The 25,561-nt window shown below is 35.9% G+C and overlaps 1 protein-coding gene across 3 annotated transcripts in view; it reads right to left on the bottom strand.

Moving 5' to 3' along the window:
* Positions 1-25,561, bottom strand: part of LOC123711147 — a 100,855-nt gene that overhangs the window by 14,706 nt on the left and 60,588 nt on the right. For all 3 annotated transcript variants that reach the window (XM_045663574.1, XM_045663576.1, XM_045663575.1), the window contains one exon: positions 8,662-8,700. The gene's annotated coding sequence lies outside the window, so the exon portion shown is untranslated. The remainder of the gene's footprint in view (positions 1-8,661; positions 8,701-25,561) is intronic.

Raw genomic sequence — 25,561 nt, 5'->3', positions numbered from 1 at the left:
TTTCTATGCTGTTTTAAAGATAACAATAATGAAACTTGAAGCACGTAAAAAAGCAAATGATAACCTTATTTATTGTTTTGCTGAAAGAACTCAGCACGATATCGATGTCCAATTATCGCGAGCACAATTCTTTAATTGGATTTCTGCATGTTTTAGTATCTTTATAATTGAAGATTTTAGAGTGTATTTTTTTCGTATTCTTCAATTGTATTGAAAAATAATTCGTCGTCCGAGATGCAATTAAATGATACAGGCCTGTCATTAAATTTATTATTTTTGTTAATATTCATACCTCAGCGATGATACGCACGCTGAAGCCTGTAGGCGAACTGTAAATATTTATGGTATAAATGTTATAGTAAGTACCTTGTCATTCGTGACACAAAATACTGACCTAACCAACATCCGGTGAAAACACGAGTATTCAATATGTCAATTAAACTAGGTAATTAGTGAAAACCGTACCTAATTGACAATGGTTGTACTTTTTGGGTTACTTACCGGTAAGTGACAATACGTGCGAAAAACGGTGATTTTTCCAGTCACTAACAGTCACCATCGAATTTTCTATACTATATTATTCTATATCTACTAATACGCTGTTTTTGGTTTTTGAAGCCAACATGCATGGTTAGGGGCGATGCGAGCGACCAGATTTGATCCCTTGGAGGATGGTACCTTGGTATAGATGCCCTTGTGTGTGTATACGTTAGCCCCGTCTCACCTATCTTGCGCGGTCGCAGAGCACGCTGAATGTTCCATTTGGAGTCCTTTTTTTATAGAACAGAGGGCAAACCCATGGACACTCTCAATAATGTATGGCTCGCGAGTGCGTTGCCCGCTTTTTAAGAATTGGTAAGCTCTCTCTTAAGGATCGGAAATACTTCAGTGGGCAGCTGGTTCCAAATAGCGGTGGTGCGCGGCAAAAAAAAAAAACAAAATTTGCCTTCTTGGGCCGTGGGGTTCAAGTGCACAGGCGTAATTAAAGGTTTAAGATGGCGCCTGGTAGGTACCGGTAAACCCAGGGCTGGTGCTTTCCTCGCTCAACGAATAAGTATCGCAACACAGCGAGGAAATGCCAGCATTAAAGGTACACCTCCACACGGACGAAATTATTAAAAATTGTTTTAGATTTCTGTTTATTTGTTTTTAATTATTGAGAAAGTTAAGAATATGGTAAGCCCACTTGGGCCATCTTCTGCGAGTATTTGCAATCCGCCCTAAGGCTATGATGTGTTGTAGTGCTGCCATGTGGAGCGGCTTCACATTGGTAGTATCTACTCGTCTACTGCCTAGAGCTACATAATATGGTTGACTCACATAATATGGTTAGTTGTCGAGCAACTTGGTGACAGATTAACCGCTCTTTGTATTTAGCTGCCAGTCTCCGGATATTGGTGGCAAAAAGTAGCTAATAATTTCTCGAGGGCTTCATCATCTATGTCAAATTATAGCAAGAAGAAGCATGAAATTATTTTAAAACCTTTGCCGTTTTAAAAATTATTAACCATTATTCAAACAAATTTTTATATATCATTTATAAACTTAAATGCTGTTTTGATTGTGTCTATTACAGTGTACACTACTTGAGAGAAAGAGACGAAAGCATACTCTGATTGAAACATACTATAATTAAACTGATGTTAGGGATTACATTGGCTTATACATGGCGGTTGATAGTTGCCGATTAAAGATACAATAAAGTTCTTGGTATAAATCAATTGTAGCAACTTATTGTGTTCAACGGTTGACGATTTCAATGGTATCAGAGTTGTTTTACGCTTATTTCCATACAGGAAGGTATACCGTTGCGTCCGTTATAAACTTGTCACATTACTTAACATTCTATGCGCGTGCGCACCCGATGCGTAAGATTACAATCGGAAAACTAGATATGGTATGACCTGTATTTCGGTTTTTAACTTTTGATGATTGCAACCAAACCAGTTCTGTAGGAGGCGCATAAATTTCGTACATGTTAACTTAAATTCGACTGCGACTGGCTTCTATTGAGATTGGCTAGTGCGTAGTTTAACGCCCGACATCGGAGTAAAGCGAGTTTCTTTGTCAGTCAGTCAGCGTTAGTCTTTACTAAGAACGACGAACAGATCCACGTGTAGAATTTTCTAAGACCATTTCTAAGAACATTGGAATTTGGTTTGGGTACCTAAATAGCACTTTTCAATTTCCGACCCCAATTAATAAAGAAATAATATTTTAATTTAGTAAATTTATGAAGTAAGTTGCCTACACATTAAACCAATTTACAATAACCAAATACTCGTATATTCCGCGTTAAGGATTTTGCTGGGAATTTTATTAAAAAGATTTAACTATATACGTAATTTGTACTCGTGTCTTTCGTGCCGTTACAAGTTACGAACTTGACGTGTACGGGGTTGCCTTGTACACTACGAGCGCGGTGTTTTGGGACATTCTTCAAAGTATGATTACCTCAAAAATGTAAGACTTTGTTGATTGAATAACATATATATGTCTTCATTTTAGAAAATGTTATGATAAGTTTAAGCTTATTATTAAAAACTGAATTATACTCGGTAATATGTCCGCTAGCTAATGTTACGTATGACAAATTTATTCGAAATTACACTGATAATATTAAAGTCGTATTAAATAAGAAAATACTATTGAATCTACGTGACAGACATTTCTGTATTTTCTTAACCTTGCATGATAGTTTAAGAATCGAATCAAAGATTCTGGCAATGTGAGTGTCCATGGGCGGCGATATCACTTAACATAAGTGGAGCCTCAAGTCCGTATGCTTCCTTAAAAAAAAAGATTTTCACGGAATGAATCATGTGTATTTTTTTATAGAATAAACGGACTGGCTCACTTTTTAAGTGCCGCCCATAGACACTCTCAATGCCAGGGCTCACGAGTTGGTACGTTCTTTTCTGGAAGAAACTTAAATGTAATTGGTTCGGAAATATTTCAGTGGCCAACTGATTCCACATCCCACGCGGCAAAACCTGCTTTAAAAACGCTCAATTGTGGAACGATGGACTTCGAGGTGATACAGGTGGAGTTTCGTATAGCCTTGACGTCTGATGATCGAACACAAGCGCTAAATATATATTATAAATATCTCACGATACGGCGTCAATATGAATTATATATAAATACTCGGTAAACCTTTAAAACAAATTTAATCCGTCTCAAATATTACCAGCGAGTGTAAACCTTTTTTGCTCTAGGTGAACGTCCTGCAGGGACCCAATTCATTGATTGAGACGAAACTGCATGTTAATGATATACACCGTTATTTATTTATGGGCTTATTGACGAATGGCCATTAATGATCGTGAATATTAATTGGTGTCAAAATAACAGTCGTTTTGGGTTATTTATTATTTAGAAGTATTCTTTATGATAATCACGCCTTTTTCCCAAAGGGGAACGAGGACACCAGTTATGGTTATGGTTTAACTTGTCCCTTCTCAAGACCTCCGGGAAGGAAGTAGATAGAGGAATGTTTTTAATTATTTTAAACTATTAAAAATATGTTTTGTCGGCGACACTTAATGATATTGATCTTATAGATAATAAAGAATTTTGTTGGAAAATATTTTTTTATGTATAATCAAGAACGCAGCTGTACTTAGTGATTTTTTTAGCAAATAAACCGAATGGCCTGCTAAAGGAGCAGTTATCGCTGCCTATGGATGCCCATTCTAATATGTGCGTTGGCGGAATTTGGCTGATATATCTCTTCCAGGTTGCGACATAAAGACATCGAATATTCAGAGAACTTTATCGAAGGTACGTACAAAAACGTCGAACTAAGAAGCGATGCAAAAGATGAAAACTGGTTGAAACAACCTTTAAATTGAATGTTTTTTTTATAATTCAAACCACTACGTAAACAAAAACAACGAAAATAATATTTTATAAAAAGACAACACAGTAGGTAAAGAGAAAAGAACTTTAGTATTTTAGTACCAATATCAAATTCGATGGTTTTTATTTCTCTCACTATTAACATACACGATTTCAGTGTAAAATATGCTGTTTAGTTCCAGAATATATAATGCGAGCTCAGCTAAAACAGGCATGAAAAGAAATATACTTGTTCAAATTCTAAAAATTCTTCGCCAACCGTTATACGTAATTTAAATATCTCTAATCACTTAATTTAAATAAACTAGACATTAGTGTCTTGATGCAGCATCTGGATATACACGCAACAGGAATCACAACTTTGAACTCGAAGGACAGGAAATGGAGATAAATTTCTCCTCAACAAATTCGATTTTTTGTACTAATATATGAAGAAACTTATCATTAACGAAATATTTTAAGCATCATTCAAATTTCAATGTACACTTATGAACGTCAATAATGATACATATTAGATGCTTTTAAAGTTAGTTGTAAATCAAGGGCGTACTGGCAATAAACTCTCCGCCACTCTTTTGTCACACCTCATTATGGTCTAGGTTTGAATTTACAGTATATTTTATATACCCTATGACTCATTATATACATCTTATACGATATAATGCTATAAAAAATAAATAAATCAGAGGCGCTGCAACATTTTTAGGTCTGGGCCTCAGATTTTTGTATCTGTTTCATGATCATTTGTCAATCTTATAGTTTACGTGCTAAATAATAAAGTAAATGAGTATTATTGAAGTCCTTCAATTAAATAACGTACTAATGCCTAAAAGGCCGGCACCGCACTTACGAGCATTCTAGAAATTGAGTATCCATGGTATTACTTAATTTTAGGTGAGCCTCCTGAGAGATACGATCTCCAACTATTCAAAGTAAGAGTGTACTCAAAGGCCGGAAACGCACCCACTACAAATGGGTCGCCATGGGCTGAGATGGCGTCCCGTTAGCCCCCTTAACGTATGAGCTTGTAACAAATTTAGAATTACGGGTAGCGGGGCTGCGACGCTAACAAAAACTAATCTTATCTAAGGGTTTATTAACTTGGCTTATCTTAAGGTTCACAAATCTAAATGACACTTATGTTATTGGACATTATCGGAAACGAGAACGTTAAAATACAATTTACGAGTGTGGGAAAAACTAAAGAACTCATATTGGCTTTAACTAGGCAATGATTGCCGACATTTGGTTTACGCTTTTGATTATTAACAAAATATTTATATATAACCTAACTAAAGTTAGCTAACATAACTGCTGCCAAAAACTAAAATTATCGTATCAACGTAATTTTAGTGCTCTGGTCGAAACTGTTTATAAATACGGTTATAATTTCAGTATCTATAAGGAAATCTCATTCAGTAATATAAGAGATGATTGGAGCATCAAAGTAGAAGCTGTAATCGTATTAATTGAAGTGAGTTTAACGGGTCGTTATAAATGCGTAGCGGTAGCGTGTTAGTTTGTTACATTGCGGCCGTGAACTGAGCGGTACACTCATTAACCATATATCAATGGTCAAATATGTAAAAAAGGTAAATTGCACAAGTGGTAACACGGACAGCCAGTGGGCTCCATCTCGCCCATAATTATTACGAGGATATTTTCGGAATAATTATGGACGGGCCCAGCACCCCAAGCCTTTTAAGCAAATAAAGTAACTTTTTAGAAAAACGAAGATTAGACACACCTTCCTAGCTCTGTCCACAGATTTATCAGTTTGGGTGCATGTTAGGCTATGTACTCCTAAAATTAATTTAAAAAAATTAATAAGGTGTGGGAACAAATTTGTTTCCATTTTAAATATTTTGCTCGATTTTTACAAATTGTTAACTGATAAACAATACGCCGTCAATATTGTAAAATATTTAATTATAATATAAAACTGTTATTTGTCAACTTAATGTGACAATCAAACTCGAAAAGTAATAGTAATAGTCTCGTAAATACATGAAGTTTTATTTAAATATGAAAAGCAAAGACAAGCTAAAATAGGATTTGTACGCTTCCTGGGTGGTGCTTGAAATAATAGAGGAGAGAGGACAGTATTAGCGACATAATCAAATATTAATTGCGTAACGAATGAATGCAATGTAACAGTCGAAGAGAGTGCCTGCATCTGGCTATACTCTCGCGTTACTCCGAAGATTTAGGAAATCGCCACACTTATGAAACTAAGAAAGCCTGAATGAGCAAAATGTACAGCTTTAGCTCGTACAGGATAAATAAATTACATAGTCGGGGTTGGAGGAGACCTATGCCATTTCAAGGGTCTCGACCTCGAGTGGCCCAGAACCGCTTAAGCTCTCTATGTAGGATATAGGTCTTAAGCGTGTGAAGGCCTGAGGTGTTTTAGTGGGTGTGATCACGCTACCCATCTGAATAGCAGAGGGATTTGAGTGTAGACCCAGCCTAGATAGATACCCAGACAGATATGCAAAGCGCGGACCTGCTCAAGCGCATTTTCACCACATTTTAAAAAAAGGTCTATGCAATGGGGTCCTAAAAATTAGAGTTAAGAATTTTTACTATTATTATTTAATTATTATTATTATTATAAAACTAGCTAAGACCGATAATTTAACATACTTGAATTTAAAAAAAAACACCCATGAAACTCAGCTATTACGAATTAGTTAAAATTATTTAATAAACATGTAAAACGTGAGTATAAAAATTGAACATAGAAGAAAAATCTTCTACAAAGTTTTGACTGTGATTATCAATGGTTTAAAATTTATACCTTACCATTTGGCATTTAAGTTAACGGCAGCTGTCAGTTAAGTAATCGCTATTTTAATGGCCCTAAGTTCAATCATCATTACTCTCAAAGTACTGGATAAGTTGGACGTTTTAAAGTACCATCATTTATTAATAACCGTTGTGAATTTTATCATATGAATTACGCCTAAGCAGGAATGAAGATTTTACGCTTTAATCTGGAAAATTACTTTAATTTTTTAATTAAAAATTAAATGTAAAAAAATATAAATATTTCACTTCCAATTTTAGATTTTACTACTAATTTTTTGCCTAACAATAATCAAAGCAGCTGTGGATTGGATATCAGATAGGCACTTAACAATGTTTTATTTAAATTGATTTGCCCAACCGAATATGCCAAGCTCTGAATAAGTAGTGTTTAGTCTGTTATATTCGCGAATACATTGTTCACATTCATGTGAAAGCTTCAAATCGTAGAGTACTTTTATAAAAAGATCTTAATCTAAATAAGAATAACGAAGTATCGAAGCGCATATGAAAACATTCAAAGAATGTTTGAATATATTGCTCTAAATCAAATGTACCTATAGGACTTGTCTATGGTTTAGTTGACTGCCCTGACTTATTGTCGCTTTTACTTTTTCACACCCCTTCATCATACCAACCAAAACCCAACTATTCCAGATTCCTCGGTCTAATAAAAACTATTTACGTAACACAGCCATGTATCGTATACCTTCATATTATAAAACAAATTACCAGCAAATAAGTAGATATATTTAATGCGACTAAAGAATGCTTAAAAAACTCTGGTATCTTTTATTAATAATGGCTGTGTTATTCTTCCTTTATATTAAATATTTATTATAATGATCAATGAATCTTAGAATTTATAATCTAGAATTTAGTATGAATTTGTACATTGTTATGTTTTTTGTATAAATAGGTCAAACTGTACTTTATGTTTATGTTTGAATGTGTATTCCGTTTTTGGCTTTCGTGTATAATGTAATTGTTTGAATATTGTTTAATGAGTAGCTGTAGGAATACTTTTATAAAATAAAATAAATGGGTTAGATTTAGAAACGAGCTGAGCTTAACTTAGCGGTTAGCACTAAGTTTCGCTCCTGAATGTCAGAAATATAAATGGATTTTGACTATGAGTTGTTCGCATCAATGCTCGTTCTGAATTAACACACCACCTAAAATCTGGAGGATCCCGGGCCTGGCGGGAGACGCCAAGCCCACCAGACGTAGGTTCTCGCTCATTTAAAAAAAGCTGGAAGAATGTGCGTTGTCCTATACAATCGGCCTCACAATAGAATTTATTATTTCTAATCGCTTAAGATTTATATTATACGACGACTTATTTCATATATAAAATAAATAATTGAAAAACCAAAATGGAAATTCAAATTTTCTTTATACTCATTTCCCACGAACCGAGCTATCGGATGTCTTAATAATGTAATAAGGTAACGGTAAATATGTATTAATTAAATCAAGTAACGTTATGATCGATGCATCATTTCCGGTTTTCGTCTAACCAGTTAAGGCTTTCCTTTTAACCTTATTTTATAATACTATATAATTATAAAGCAGAATAACAGATAAAATATTGATTAATCGTTACTTTAAATTTTACTAGTATTGCTTAGTAAGCGTAATTTAAACAACCGATGTCACCTATATCAAAAACTACTAAAGCGAGTTTAAACATACAAGAATATATTAGATCGCCTAATTTTACACACATACACATCAATTACATTAGTACATAAAAATAACATACTAGCAAGGAAATATTAAAAAAGCAACCGTATAAGAAAAAAAAATAACTAAACTTTTAATGAACGTTAGTCTGTCAATTTATACCGTATTGAATTTACGCTAAGAATGTGGACACACTTACGAAATTAAGATACATATATTATTCCAACAAAAACACAAATACTTATCAAATTAAGCCAGTGCCAAAAATCTTTTAGTAAATAAAGAGACCACTGTAAAAACACTTACTTTACAAACAAGCAGAGTATTGGATTTCGAATTCTTGATCTGTAACAAACAAAATAAATATTTTAGTATATATAGTTGTTTTTTTGCGGAGTTATATCATATAGAGTTATATCTAAGGTATTCTTTAGAATCAAATGTCGAGACCAATTTCCTTTAAAACCTTAGCAAATAATACTTCTGTTATAAAGCCTATTCCACTCGATAATAATATGGTTTTTATTAGTGTGTTTTAAAATTTGAGCTCTGTAACAAACAGCAATACCGACAGTGATCCAGATTCCTAGATTGAGGTTATGTACCGCGGAATCCCAAGGAATCACGTTCAGAGGATAAAAAATTGTACACAACAACAGTGTCGGCTCAATAGAGTAGTGTTATTGAACACTTTCTTATGTTGAATATCCTTTTTAGTGAATTAGGTTAGTTATAAATTTATTATTAGTCTTAAGTTAGACTAGGTCTTAAATAGTGTCTTGTGCAGACATAATTTATAGAAAAAAAGGAAGTCATACAAATCATTCTCTTCTCTTTTCTTTTTTTCTCTTTCGTAATCATTTCTGTAGAGATTTGAGATGCGTTTCGGTCTGCGTAGTATGCGACATATATTGTTTGAGTTGTCTATTTGTTAAATAAGATTTGCTATAAATATAATCTGTCCGGCACACGCTTGGCCTAATTACGTTGCAGGTCAGAAGTCATCGTGGCTGGTCGACTTTCCATTCTGATTGTAGATAATTTAGTAATTTGCGAATTGATAACAATCCTATTTCTATACGGAAGAGAAACCTATATGTATAGCAAATTGATGAAATTTGCTATGTATGTATAGTGGTAGACTAGTACATCCCAATGTGGGGTCCATGCCCCACAGGGGGCTATTTGGATTTTTATTTTTTGGAATTTGAATTTCAGTTTATCATTATATGTTTAAAAAAATTAGTTACTGTGTTTCGTTAACAATTTCCTAGCGATGTCTTCCTATCAATTAAGTCTCTTAACTGAACAATTATTTTTTTTAATATTAAAAGTTATGTTTGTTACATAGGAGTCATAAGATTTTAGAATACATAGCTCCGGGAAGACCTGGTGCTTTCTTCTCTCAGCGTATACTCTTGCAATACAGCGTATTTTAAATCATAATTTTGTATACACAGATAACGCAATTTTTTTACTTGTCAAGAAAATAAGATCGTTGAAATATAATTTAATACCAAGAAGATTGGGTGAAAAATGCTCAAAATAGAGATTTTTCCGTAAAGATGGATCCAGTTGGAGGAATAATATAGGCTTCCTTCAACTGGATCTGTATGTAACCTCTTCCTCCATGAAAAAAAATATTATAATTACTTGTGTATAAAATGTAAGTGTGTGTAAAGATGTCTGAAAGTTTCGAGGCTAAAATAATGCTTAATTATTATAATTATATAAATTTAAATCATGTTTTGATTAGACACGCTATGTTGATGAAACATTATATGTGCCATTTAGCTTAACAAAGAAGTATTTATTTATTTATTTCACTTCGTTACCTTATATAAAAACAGTCTCACAGAACTTTTGTACTATTATTGATACTAAAATTTACACTTTATCCCATTTTAAGAGCCGTCGCATGAGAGCGAGCAAAGTATATTCAAAAACGCAATTACAAGCCTCTGTTTGTCCCGTTTATTTATCTGTAAAGTGAAATGAGAGCGACAAGGACAAACTATTCAATTGTGACTTAAAGTATGCTTATAAATAAAGGGATAATAGATACTTTCGTCTACTAAATTGTATAGTCTGTAATCATAACATCCGGAACACGTTTGGCCTAATTAGAGGCCAGAGGTCATTATACTGATCCAGTGCAGATAATTGACTAAATTATTTGCGGATTGATAACGCTCTAAGGAAATTGCGTTAGGTCACACACGGGATGTCTAGGTCAGAGAATACGCCCAGCCGTCTGTGTAGGGATAGCAAAAATGTAATTTTAAAAATATCAAATTATTAGTTTTTTATTGAATGTAGTTTCGTTATAGCAAAAAGAGATTTGAAATACGGAATTGCAAAGAAAAATATTCTTATAAATGTTAAATGTTTCAGTAATGAAGTACCGGAAAGTAATCAGTCCTCGCAATGGCCCCAGTAGCAGCAAATTCTCATAGCGTGATTTATATATACGACATCATCATTACACACATTGTTTTTTTTTTAAATAACATAGGGGGCAAACGGGCAGGAGGCTCACCTCACCATGTTAAGTGATACCGCCGCCCATGGACACTCTCAATGCCAGAGGGCTCGCGAGTGCGTTGCCGGCCTTTTAAGAATTTGTACGCTCTTTTCTTGAAGGACCCTAAGTCGAATTGGTTCGGAAATACTTCAGTGGGCAGCTGGTTCCACAAAGCGGTGGTGTGCGGCAAAAATTGCCTTGAAAAACGCTCAGTCGTGGAACGTCGGACGTCGAGGTGATACGGGTGGAATTTTGTATTTTGCCTCGACGTCCGATGTTGAAACTCAGCTGCAGGTATTAATCCGAACAACTCCTCTGAACACTCTCCATGGTAAATGCGGTAGAAGATGCAGAGTGACCCCACATCTCTACGCAACGCCAAAGGATCGAGCCGCTCGGAGAGGGATTGGTCATCGACGATTCGAACCGCTCTTCGTTGGATACGGTCAAGTGGAAGGAGCTGGTACTGGGGAGCCACCGCCCAGAGGTGAGAACAGTATTCCATGTGGGGCCGTATTTGCGCTTTATAGAGTTGCAAGCGGTGGCCCGGAGTGAAGTACCGTCTCGCCTTGCTGAGCACACCAAGCTTTTTGGAGGCTAATTTAGCCTTTCCCTCCAAATGACCGCGAAACTGAACGTCGTTCGATATGTCAACGCCAAGTATTCCGATGCTGGCTGTGGCTTCAAGAAGAGTGTTTTCGAAAAAAGGAGTAGCGACAAAGGGTATTTTTTTCGGAAAACGCGCAAACTTGTGTCTTCTTGGGGTTAAATTGGACTAGGTTTAGTCTACCCCAGTCCGAGACTCCACGTAGTAGAGTTTCGACTTCGAGACACAAGTTTGTTCCGGTACTCATCGACAACTGCCCGAGAAATACCTGTCCGGCCAGTGTAAAGAGTATCCCTAGTGCTGTCGTCCGCATAGCAATGAATGTTGCTAAGTTGCAACATGTCATTGATATGCAGAAGAAACAGGGTCGGGGACAGAACACAGCCTTGTGGGAGCATTCACGGGTTTAAGGTCGGAACATGCTCCGTCGACGACGACCTTGATGCTCCAATCGGCCAGAAAGCTGGAGATCCAGTCGCATAATTTCTCAGGAAGCCCGTAGGCTGGAAGCTTCGAGAGCAGTGCTTTGTGCCACACCCGATCGAAGGCTTTCGCTATGTCCAAACTAACCGCTAGGGGGAGGCCCTTGAACTCAATTGCCTCTGCCCATTTATGAGTAAGGTAAACTAGAAGGTCACCAGCCGAACGACCACGACGAAAGCCGTACTGATAATCGCTAATCAGCTGGTGGCCCTCTAGATACCTCAAGAGCTGGCCATTAATAATGGATTCCATTATTTTGGAGAACAAGGAGGTTATAGCTATTGGGCGATAGTTGGACGGATCAGAGCGATCGCCTTTTTTAGGGATCGGATGTATCGAAGCGGTCTTCCAGCACTTCGGGACAGTGCCGAGCGAGTACAGGTACCGGAAAAGGCGCGTCAGGACCGGAGCCAACTCAGGAGCACAAGTACGCAGCACAATTGGAGGGATACCATCCGGCCCGCTCGACTTATGAATGTCCAAGGAAGATAGTGCTCTGCGAACAGCACGTTGCCGGAATGTGATTTCCGGCATTGAGTTATCACACCGCGAAATCGCCGGTGGTGATCTCCCCCGGTCATCCTAAGTCGAGTTGGACGCGAAGAGACAGCCCAAGAGGTCGGCCTTCTCCTTCGCAGTGTGGGCGAGCGAGTCATCCTCTCTGTGCAGCGGTGGTATCGATGGCTGACGAAAATTCCCTTGTACAGCTTTGGCGAGAGACCAGAAGGCTCGGGTCCCCGAAGGGAGTTGGGCCAATCTCTCGCCAAATCTGGCGATATGCTCTGACTTTGCCTTAGCGATTTGTTTGAAGGACCTGGAGGCTTAGTTGTATGCTTTTTTATGTTCGCTGGTATTGGCATCACGAGATATCGCTGCGTCCGCCCATGCATTAAAGCATTCTCGCTTTCGACGCGATGCCGCCTTGCAAGAACGCTTAAACCAGGGCTGTGACTTGCCACCGATCGGCACCGCAGAGAATGGAATAAAAAGTTCCATGCCCTGCAGAACCACTTCGGCGACAGAGGCAGCGACGGAATCTGGAGCTTCCGACGAAAAGCACATAGGCCCCCAAGGGTAGGATGCAAAGAAAGACCGCATCCCATCCCAATCTGCTGACCGATAGTGCCAAATACGACGACAACCCGAAAAACGGGGCCGAGGAGGGCGCGTAGTAGGCACAGTACTCCGGACCACACAATGATCCGATGAACCCAATGGCGGGACAACAGAGACTTGATAGGTCTCCGGATGTGAGGTCAGCAGAAGGTCCAACAAAGAGGGTTTATGACCATCCACATCTGGTATTCGCGTAATCGCAGGGACCATTTGTGACAGGTCGTAAGCTAAAGCAAAGTCGTGAAAGGATCTTCCCGCGTGATCGGTGGTTTCCGAACCGAGCCAATCGGCATGGTGAGCGTTAAAATCGCCAAGTATCACGATTTCAGCGGTAGGAACCCCTTCGAGCAGGGAATCTGTAGCCATTTGGATGTGCTCAATGAGTCGCTCAGTTTCGGTATTTCCGCTATGGGACCTATACAGGCATGCGTAGAATCGCGGATGGTCATCGCAGTCTACGCGCAGCCAGAGGCTAGATAGGTCCCTTCCTTCAAGCGACCCGAGGCGACGAGAACAGATATCTGACGTACACGCAAACTCCCGCCCGCGGCACAAATGAATGTTCCAATTTGTACCCCGGGTAGGAGAGGTAGGAAGTATCAGCCGGGGAGGATATCTGAGTCTCAGTAAGGAAGAATAAGGCCGGCTTCGCAGTTTCGAGGTGAAAGTGAACCGCGTTAAGATTAGAGTTGAGCCCCCTAACATTGGTAAAGTCCACTGAGAGCGTGGAAGGGGATGACTTCGGTATATTCTTCCGTTTGCCCCGAGATCGAAACCTATAGTTTTTTGCGCAGCTTTTGCCCACGCCAGAATACGAAGGGCAGCCTGTGCATCCACCACCGAATACTGTTCCGATGATGGACGCTCAAAGGGGGATTCTCCACAGCGGAAACGTGTGGTACCCCCCTGGGGTAATCTCTGTTTAATCTGCATCTTCATATTCTGGGGGGGGGAATTGATGGGCTCCGGGAGTCTCACTCACCGCACGAAACGCGAGTACAATAAGATGAACCTATTGCATCACTTCACGCCGGTTTTCTGTGAGACAGTGGTACTGCCCCGGTCGTGCCTGCCCGATTGGCTGAAGCCCGAAAGCAACAGCATGGCACTCCCACTAGGGAACATTATATGTGTCGCTAAACCATTTACGTAATCAACACTCGCTTGTAGAGACAAAATAAACACAGAACACTGATTGTCATGTTTTGTTTATGAAGAAGCATTGAAACCGATGTAAGACAAAACCAATTTTCCATTATAACTAATAATTACGATGTTAATTAATTATTTTTTTAAATGAAATCAAACTTAATTTGTTAACCCTCCTATCCAATATCCGCAACAAGAACAAAATTACTAGTATTACAATCAGCCGGATAAAGCGCGGCCTTTCACCCGGTCAGTGTCATTAACGGTGTTACCCGCGGGATTTGATAGATTCCAGCGTTGGGTCAACTCGAGAATAAATGAGGTCGCATTCTCGACTTGACCTGGAGACTAATTTCTTTGTTAATAAATGCCAACAGGGTCAAATTTAACAAATGGCGCGATACTTATTACAAAGGGTTATAGGGTTTAATTAGAATTTGGTTCTTTGGTTTCTATTTTTCATTTTTAACTTTTCAACGCACTGATTAAAGATCACTTAACCTTTCCGTTTTACCTACTTTGTTTTGGTTACTTAAATGTTATCGATGTTTGTGGTAGACGGCTAAGGGTGCGTTCATGCATTACGTAACGAATTTGGGGGGAGGGGGTCCTATTGTACAACGTTACGATGCGGGGCGGGGATTGCATTACGCGTTATTGTTAATATTATTTTCCACTTTCCAGGACCTTACACCACATAATGGTAAGTTTTAGGTATAAAGAGTCACTGGGGATCAAGAATCTCCAAAAAATTGCGTGACGTGAATGCTCCCTAAGTTAAAATGGGATAAATTTTAAATTTTAGTATCTATCTGTAATATTACTTTGTTAACATCTAAATCAATTACACATATAATAGTAATAAAGATTTAATATTAATTAATATAGAGTTCTTATTCAAATGCCATTGCAGTTGGTATTGTATATTATAAGATATGAAGCCAAAATGAATGTGAGTCGGGAAGGAGTATTTTAAATTTTATTGAAGTTACTTTGATGATGTGTGATGATTTCACTTTTATATTAGGTTTTTTACATAATATTTTCTTTTTTTACAATTAATTTCTGTAACCAACTAGTAACTTAGACAAACGTATTTTATGGCGAGCGTTACGTGTATCGATATTGGATAACATACAAATGTTTTGTCTAGGTTTATTAAAGAAACAAAGTAAGTTAAAATAGACGAGGCTTTTGTTTGTTATTAAGCTCCGATGTTAAGATTGTCATTTGACCTTCTTGACCTCACATTCTCGTCGTGACCTTAGATCATTGACACACTTTCGGTATTATTTAACAGTTTAAACATAATTCCAGACTAATTGTAATTATATTTTAGTACGTGTCAAGGTAAATATTGATTTCTGGTTAATTATCATATCTTTAAAAATTTATGGTAGATTTTAAAATTCTTGTCAAATATTAAAAGTTTCTTGTGATATTTGTAAGTTATAACCATTTTCTTTGTTTTAATACAAAACAATAATGACCACTACAAACTTTTCAAACACAAAAGCTGGCGTGGCACAGAGCAGACGGAATATAATAAACGGAATATAAAAGTCTTTCCTCCAACTTTGGTTTTGTTCCCTTTGGAGTAGATTATTGTGCTTCAAGTGTATACGCGCTTATTAAAGATTGACGCCTAGTAGACGGGTGTCCCCAGAGCTGGTGATTTCCTCGCTCAATATATAAGTATCCCAATATACTGGCCAAAGGATCAAACATTTTAAAATTGCTTTAAATATGTATATTTTATTTAATTTTTAATCATTATATTTGTATGACGAATAAAACTGATATGTACATTATTAGTGTTCAGGTCCAATATTCGCTGTATAAAGACAAATTGTAAGTACAAGTGTGTTAATGAATAAAAATTGTTATGCACATAGACCGAATTAACAAACCTATTCCATTATTATTCAGCTCTCAGTCTACACGAAAATGATTTGGCATTTGACCCGGTGTCATCGCTGACGCAATCTCTAACAATGCGATAGAATTGCGCAAGTGACGATTGACAGTTTTGCAACTTCGCAAGATGCGTGATTGTGCCCTTCGTGTGCCACTCAATCATTTAATGAGATAGGTTAAGAGCTTATTTCTCTATATATTCATTATAGAGGAATCAATTGTGGTATTTCGTGCTATACAAAGTTGTTTACGACTTTTAAATGGTATTTCATTGCAAGATCTTCAAATATAACAAAATGAGAATGTTTCTATTTTAATAAGAAATTCGCTTCATTTTTTAAAATAATTAACCAATATTTCAATCAATTTCAATGTTTCGTAAGTTCAAAGCATGGCTGTGTGACCAACGTTTTTGTCATTAACATTTAGGCTCAAATCGACGACGCGTCTCTGTCACAAAAAGTCTTCAGACTAGTAAAGTAAGTAAAAAAAACAATTAAAACTACAATTATACATTTTTGAAATGAAATCATTTTTTTACACAGACTAATAATAACATATTTCCAAGCAGTAGCCAAGTAACTAAATCCTTATTTCTATGAACCACAGACAATGACAAACAAAGCATAGAGTCTATGAAACTCTATACGTATAGTCTAGGAGCCGGCGACGTTAACGACCGTGCCATAGACAACACTGACTTTATGACGTCGTAAAAACTCGCGTCGTAATGGGATGGGAGAGTACAGTCAAGGGATAATGTTAACATTTATTTCACACATATTTTAGTTTATGGTTTAGTGGGACTTTATTGAGATTAGAAAATGGGTACAAGACCTGTAACAATCCCTAACAGGTCTTTGAAATAATAACGTTAATAACGAATAAATACAATTTATTTAAAATGATAAATATAATGGCGTTTACTGTTGGTCAAACAAAAAAGCTGGTAACGCATGTGCGAGCCTCACAGGGTGAATGTCTGTCTATGGGCGGCAGTATCACTTCATATTAGGTGCCCTGCCCTGCTACATAAAAAAAAACATGTAACCATTAACTACTCCATAGAGGTTTTCCGCCGAGTCGTATTAGCAATCTTACTGTATTAATTGTTTGTTATAATTTTTTTTATTCCTCCATATTTATGTATTTACATTGTACATTTGCCGATGCTCGGGGGAATGTGAAGACAATGAATCCCCTCGAGAGTTGTTTGCTGCGATATTGCATTGAAATCGCATCGATCTGGTTAACGCTGCGCCTTCTTACGTTATCAAATAATTTTCACACGTGTATATCCTTTCTATAACATATTTTCATAAGTATCTGATTGTACAAACGAAAAGCCTTCAATATCTTTCATTGTACCAACAATGCTGTTGACTATCGCTTTCCATACTCATTCTTTAATAATATGTTCAGTCGGTAGCTCATGTCTATGCGTCGTGGTCAGCAAGGAAACTTCTGGAGCGGACAATCTGGTCTGTCCAACGTCTCTTGAGGACGATGAGTCTTTCACTAGATCGGTTGTTGACACGTGAGTGCCTTCTGTGTTACCAACCACAAGTAGTTTCTCCAACTTGTCATCGCCTCTGCGTATTGTATGCATATACGCATTATGTATTTAATAATATAATAAATTAAAATAATTCTGTAATTATATTTTAAACTTAAATGTACGGTGTAAATATGTATGGAAGGCTGTAGACTTTTGATCATAAATTATTGTATTGTTGTTGTATTGAAACTACAATTACTTGAAGCTGTCTATTGACTTAAGAGATTTATCCTCATTGCCACAAATAAATACACTACGACTTCAAAACTAACTTACGTATTATAGGAATGCATTTTGTAACCAAGAAAGTCGGAAATGTGATTACGGTGGATAATTGTGAATAATAAAGTTTTGCACGCGACTGTACTATGACGTAATGTACAACTCAAATGGCATCAATTTATGACGTCAGATACAGGAGCCGTATATCACTGATTTGTGTGGTTTGACTTTGCAGAACTATGAGTACAGAGGTGATAAAAAGTGCGTAGTAAATTATCAATTGACAGTATTAACGCCTAAAAGGTTGCGTTAGACTTTAAATATTTTTGTTTATAACTTCAGACACCATTTAACATTACGATCCAGCCTTACTTAAGTCTAATAAATTTAAAAAATAACCTAAATGACTAAAAATTATATTTAACATAAGAAAGTGTCCAATAACATCTCTATTGATAAATTAAGATAATCTGTTCTTGTGTCACTTTCAATATAAGGCGAGATTTTTGTTTACAAATTAGTAAAAGTAACTTTCGGGTTCTCTCTCGACTGAGTTGTATATTTATGAAGCAATGTAGGATTTTAATATTGTTAGTTTTATTATATTTTATAAAAATCCTTTAAATTCGAAACATGATAGGTAGGAAACCTTACCTGTGAGTTAATACAAAGTCAATTTAAATTGTTTCAACCAGCGTTTGTAAAAAGCCCTTAGGGTCTCTAGGAAGCCAAGTAAATAGCTGAGACGCAATTACCACTTCTGGTCTCAGATACTTCTTAGAATTTACTAGTTCGCTACATGTAATGTATCATACGATTGGGACTTCAATGAAATGAATATTGATTTCAACAATAATCACATCTTAAGTAAAAAAAAGTATACCAATGACGCTATTAGCTTTTTAGGTCTGTGCCTCAGGTTTCTGTATCTGTTTCATCATCATTTGTTAATCTAATAGGCAAGTAGGTGATCAGACTTCTGTGCCTGACGCACACCGTCGACTTTTGGAGTCTAAGGCAAGCCAGTTTCTCCACGATGTTTTCTTTCAATTTGTGTACGATAACATTAACTTATTTATTTCAGATTATATCCACATGTTATTAACGATTCGGTTTTAATTGCTTTGTTCAATGTTATAGAACAAATTTCTTCAAACAAAGTATTCAATACGTACAAACTATTCGCTTAACATTAACTAACATTAATGAAAAAAATTATATATTTTACAACAATATCTACTTACCGTAACTTCGTTTATCGCTCTTAATGAGGTTAAAGGTTCTATTTAGTTTTTTGTTTTTGCTGTTTGCTTTTGTTTCATTTTTTCTTTGCGAGTTTGAATGTTTTATAGTCCTGATATAATTGATGTGTATGCGTGTAAAATCTATGATGTAATTTTTTCATGTACTTATAGATAAATAAATAAACTCCTATAGCATGACCGCATACCAATGTTTTAATATATGCGTGTTCTTTGTGATCAACAAATTCAGGATACCATTGGTAATATGCCTATACATCAAGGATGCCACCCTGATGATCGTATTAAAACCGTCAGCTCGGCAAAGATCCTCGGTAGCCCCCATGCGGCCCATAGCTTGTACGAGTAAAATAACACATTAATAAAATAATTAAAATGTGTCCCGCAAATAATCATTAATAGAATAATAGATTTTAAAACAAATTTAAAACTGTAGTAAAAAGTCTGTATACATACAATAGGTGTTTTTCTAATTTTTTGCCAATTTCTCTCCATGTCTACTTCTACGGTGGTCCATTCAAGTTGACTTGAATATTAAATGTGAAGTATTTATGTTATTGTGAACGAATAAGAACATTTCTAAAATATACAGACAGGAATTTTGAGCATATTGCAACAAAGGTACGCAACTATCTATATTTATTAATATAATTTCTGGCATGTTTTTTTAGGACTTTGTTAAGTTGAGACAAATAAATACATTTTTAGTATTGACTGTTAACACCATCTTTGATATTTCCTTTCGCATCTATATCAATGGCGTAGTCAAGAGTGTACTTTTTATCCGTAGAATTCCGTAGTTTGTGTGTTCCGTGTCATCATTTTCTTATATTATTACAAATTAATTTTCAAATATTTTGGTCGTGTGGTTCAAACAGTGGTTGAACTTAAACAATTGAATGTTATCAAATAAATCATTTCCATATTTGTCGCGATCGTGACTCAACCGGGAATCGAAGCAGTTATCGTATAACAGTTCTGTCGTCGTAATTATGCATTTATCTCTAAAGATAAATAGTATTGGCAATATTTCATTGGTATATGTTTGATAGCGTTTATTATATGGCCATACATGTGGACTAACTTACTGTGGTTACATGTTTTCCATAATAAACATATTTTTATTTTTAAAGTAAATTGTTTTATTTAATAGGGGGCAAACGAGCCTATGGGACACCCAAAAAAGGCAGGCTTCGTAGTCCATGTACACTCATTTTTAGTGCGTGCGTGGCCGGCCTTTATAAAATTATCGAAATGAAATCAACAAAATTGTACATGTTTAAAATTTGTTGATACAGATATCTCAATAATTACTTAACCTATTTTGATGAAACTTAGACTGTTTTTAAGTTGAAACATTATAAATAAACTTACTTATTATATTATCCTCTGAACGTTTTTATTATATTAATCTAGATTTATTGTATTCTTTATGGATTTGGAATATGAGTTTTGCATTGCGCTATCAATGTATGAAAATGATTGTAATCATGATGATGTAGACATTTCTTAAGTAATGAGGCTGTGAGGATATTTTTTAAGAAGCGGAAAGACTGACTTTATTTAGCAGTAGTAACAATTTAGATTTTTCTTTAAATTATGAAGTTGTCGTTTGTTTTTAATGTTTAATTTTCTCTTTTTGATGTTATACTTCTTTAGGCGCGTTAGGGTAAACCGACAGATTTTTATTTAGTTACGCGTGTACTAAAACACACACGTTTTTTTATTTGTATCTATTAATGTACTGAATTGAGTTGTTTTCTGTTTCGTATATTTTGATTATATATTTTCTTTTATACCACGGAGCTGTACGATTATTTATAAATAAATACATAAATTACAGAGGGTAATTCGTTATTCGTGTAATTTAGTGAGCGTCATACAGTCCTAACGTCGATGATTTTATGTAACAGAAGATAAACGGGCGGAAGGCTCACCTGATGTTAAGTTATACCGCCACCTATTGACACTCACATTGCCAGAGGCCTTTTAAGAATTGGTAAGCTCTTTTCTTGAAGCACCTTAGGTCAAAAGAATTATAAAGAAGACTTTAAAATTACTTTTGCTATTATTGGATTTTGCACTGATGAACAATTGTAGTCTGTACTAACAGGTTCCGCTCCGGGCTGTCTCACAGAAAAACATAATATTAGTAATAATTATGTAAATGTGCGAATTATAAAATCGTTTTTTTTTAATTGGAAGATTATAGATGGGAAATTATAGCTTGAAGTAAGGCTCTATTTTTATCTTAATAGTAGCTTATTTGTCCTTTGCTATTAGTGGACGCACTTAAAAAAAAACAACAAACATACAAGCACAGACTAATAAAGCGATGGGCCGACGCGATCGAAAGGGTAGGAGGAAATTGGAGGCCGTCTCCCGGACCTGATGCGGCCTCTGCATCTTAGAGTAATAAAATTCTATGTAGTCTTGTATAATTTATGTCAATAAACTGTGGATGAAGGCTCATTATTATTATTTAACTACGTGGTAGTGTCCAAATAAATTTATTAAAAAATCCAATAAATATTACAATAGCTTAATTAATCTACCTGGAGATAATGTGATGTCATAATTCATTTATTTACGTATGAAGTGTTCTTATTAATTCCTTTAAATCCATTAAATATTATTCTTAATATATTTATTAGTCTTAAGTAATTAAATTAATCTTACGATGATTCATTTACGTGTGTAGATCTATTATGCGAGGTTTAGAGACATTTAAAGACTCTTGTTTGGGCCTTATTGGCTGCAGAGGTAAATCATTTGATATCATCAGGATCGGTCCACGTAAGTCTAGAAGATCACCAAAAATACACTTGAATATTTTGGGTCTAAGGGAAGCCGGTTTCCTCACGATGTTTTACTTCACCATTCGTGCGAATGTTAAATGCACACATAGAAAGAAAATCCATTGGTTCACAGCCGGGGATCGAACCTACGACATGAGGGATGAGAGTCGCATGCTGAAGACAATAGGTCAACACTGCTCTAGTTAATAATTACTCTTTTTAATAAAAGTATAGGTAAATTAATTGTTATATATTTGATTTGATATTCGTTGGTTCAATTGTTTTATGTATTATTGTTCATTCGCATTACCTCATGGTTTTATTACACTCTAGTGATGTGAACATAAAGTATCGTCATTTTACGGCATCTTTTATCGATTGTGATTTATACAATGGCTCGGTTTAGGAGAGCTTTCTATTGTATCATTAAATAATGTTTATTACAATCGTTTTACTTGCTTTAAATTCCGAGTTTCTCAGAACGTTAAACCCGTAAAATATTAATCATTTCAAATATAAAATAAGAATAATTTGTTTAGTTAAGTCCAGGAACACGCTCTGCTTGGAGGGTGAAGGCAGTCAGGTTTTATTTTTACCATTTGTAATACGAGAACTGGCTCAGTTCTAAGGTCTAATCATTCATCATTATGGTAATCCTTCTAAACTAAATAAATAAGTAGCGCTGCAACCCTTTTAGGTCTGGGCCTCAGATTTCTATATCTGTTTCATCATCATTTGTCAATCTAATATGCAAGTAGATGATCAGTCTCCTGTGCCTGACACATGGCTTTGATTTTTTGGGTCTAAGGCAAGCTGGTATCCTCACGATGATTTTGTTCACTGATCGAGCGAATCTTAAATTCGCACATAGAATTTTATATTTATTAGTATTTCATATGCAATCTCGCTGTTGGCCTTAAGGGCCTTTACAGCTCAGTTCGGGCTGGTTTGCCGAGCTTATGGGCATTTTCTCTAGTTTTGACTAGCGTACAAAGGTCTCTTGCGAGAGAGGCCTCGTCACGGGCTGTGAATGAAGTACAAAGTAAAGGACCACGCCTTCCCCGTTGGAGGCGGTTTTTTATCATTATCTGATTTAGACTTTTTATTGCCGCGCGAGCGGCTTTTAATTTGTCATTAGCTATCTTCATTACATCATCCGCATCCGTTAGGAAATGTCAGGGACTTTTTTGTCGGGAAAGATTAATAATGATTGTTTTTACAAATGGGCTGGGATGATGTTTAATCTCGACGTGGTGCGTATGGACGCCGCGCAAATAGAAAGGACGTGCGTTGGTGCGCAACCGGGGATCCACAGAGATGAGAGTGATGGTTTAATGGGTGTGTAGTCGGCGTTTGAGGGAGGAGTAACCCCTCTCTTCATACAATCGGTGTCTTGGTGTTGATAGAAACACAAAAACTTAAAAGAACCTTGCATTCTTGGCTTTAGCTTATTCAAAAATTCACGCCCACCGTACATTATCAACATTATTAAACAACAATCGCTGACATATCTCAGTCACAAGACCCAATGGTTGCGGGACATACATTTCGTTATCCCTAAAACGAAATTCGAAATCGGGATCCATATTCAGTTAATAATGATTCATTAGGCTGTAAATGCCGGAAATATAAATAAAACGATAATTCATGATTCACACTATTCCTGTTGCGCATAATGTAACATCACCTTAATAGGTTTTGAAAAGTCGTTAAAACTGAACCACAATAAAACATTGGAATTGTAGATTAAGAGCAAATACGTGTTACAGATTAAACTAACGACGCCTTTAGATAACAATTTTAACTTAATGAAATCTAAAACCTGACTTTTAATAGTGGTACTAACGCAAAACATCTTTTGTTATACCAGAATAGATACTCAGAAATGGATGTCGTAAATGCTTTTTCACTCAATATTATTTTTTCAAACCAATAGTGAGATATATTTAAGAGGAGCGTTAGCTTCGCAACAATAGATGGCGTTAATACGGCAATATTTATATTGTCTAATATCTGTCAAGTTGATGTGAAGCTGAAGCGGATGCTTAAAAAGAACTAGAAACAAAAATTTGCGTTTATTCTCGTTAAATTAGTTTTCAATCATTGTCATGTATCTGTTTTCTGTAGTAAAATGTGGTTTAAATATAATTTCACACATATTTACTTAACATAGCAAATTTGAGAGTTTTATACATAGAAATTATATACAACATTAATATAGACATATATGAATACATATATATATATATATATATTCCAAAGAACAATTGCTCTATAAGTTAGCATGTTTTTCAGAGAATCACTCACCCTGTTGTACTAAAGTGATACCGCCGCCCGTGGACGGCGCCAGACTGTTTGCGAGTGCGTTGCCGAAGAATTGGTACGCTCTTTTCTTGAAGGTTGTTCACGGGGCTTAATTATAGTAAATGCAATTGTGGGATTAATTTATTATCTTTTCTGTGGAAGTTCATAGGTGTACTTGGTAACTATATGAATAAGGTTATTTTGAGTTTGAGTTTATCGATATAGATCCACACATCACTAGCTATTAGGCGACATGTCTCAAACATAGCACCTACGCGGAATCCTGTCGTCACAGCCTAGATAACCTTGTGTCGTGACCTGAATATGCTAGACATTAGCGTGCTTGAAGACAACGTGTTTAATTTTATCTCTGACATAGAAAGTGTACCTACTGAGAAAACATTGAGATTGTGTTAGATTTTGCTAAGTTGAGAGGTTGTTTTTTGAATATACAGGCAAACTTGGATAAGTGAGAACTAGGTAAGCGAGAAAACTCTATGAAAAGTTTTTACCAGATCCCATCATTTAGCCTTCCTAAAACCTCTATGAGTGAGAAATATGAAACCTGTATAAGTGACACTCCTTTGTCACGAGTGAAACTCTTAAGAGAGATTGATACCTCCATATGACATATTCTTAAATTTCGAGGGAGGTTAATTCAAACCGTCTGTTATTGTTTTGTTATCTATAGTTCGAGGAACTCATTCTATTCAAACAGTCAAATGTTTCTACTGACTTGTTTGTCAAGCTTAATCTTAAGCTATAGTCAGTTCATAAACAGCAGTTGGTTAAAGGTATTGGAGACGCTTCACAAATGTTATAAATATGCGGCAGTTACAATTCATATTTTAAAGAATTTATGAACTTGAAAAACATACACAAATTTTTAAAACAGAATCGCATAAGAAATTAACAGATATTTTCAAGTAAATGTTGATATAATTTTAGAATAAACATTTATGTTCTGCTACTATTTCTATAAATATGTAGCTATACATAGATATACATGTATTTCGTCACATTTGCCGTATTTTATAGACCTCTATAAGTGAGACAGACCCCTTCTATAATTCTGAAAGGTAAAATTCGGGTTAGCGAGGAACTCCCTTATCCAGATTTGAGTGTTATTCACAGATCCATTCAGATCCAATCATCCACAAAATTCGTTATTAGTGAGAACAGAGAATTAGCACAGTACAACATGAAAAGCTGCTACATTTATACTACCTTAACTTTTATACCTTCTATTTTATTATCAGACACTTG

Source organism: Pieris brassicae, chromosome 6 (assembly GCF_905147105.1).
Source record: "Pieris brassicae chromosome 6, ilPieBrab1.1, whole genome shotgun sequence".
Lineage (NCBI taxonomy): Eukaryota > Metazoa > Arthropoda > Insecta > Lepidoptera > Pieridae > Pieris > Pieris brassicae.
This window is presented reverse-complemented; position numbering and strand designations above follow the sequence as displayed.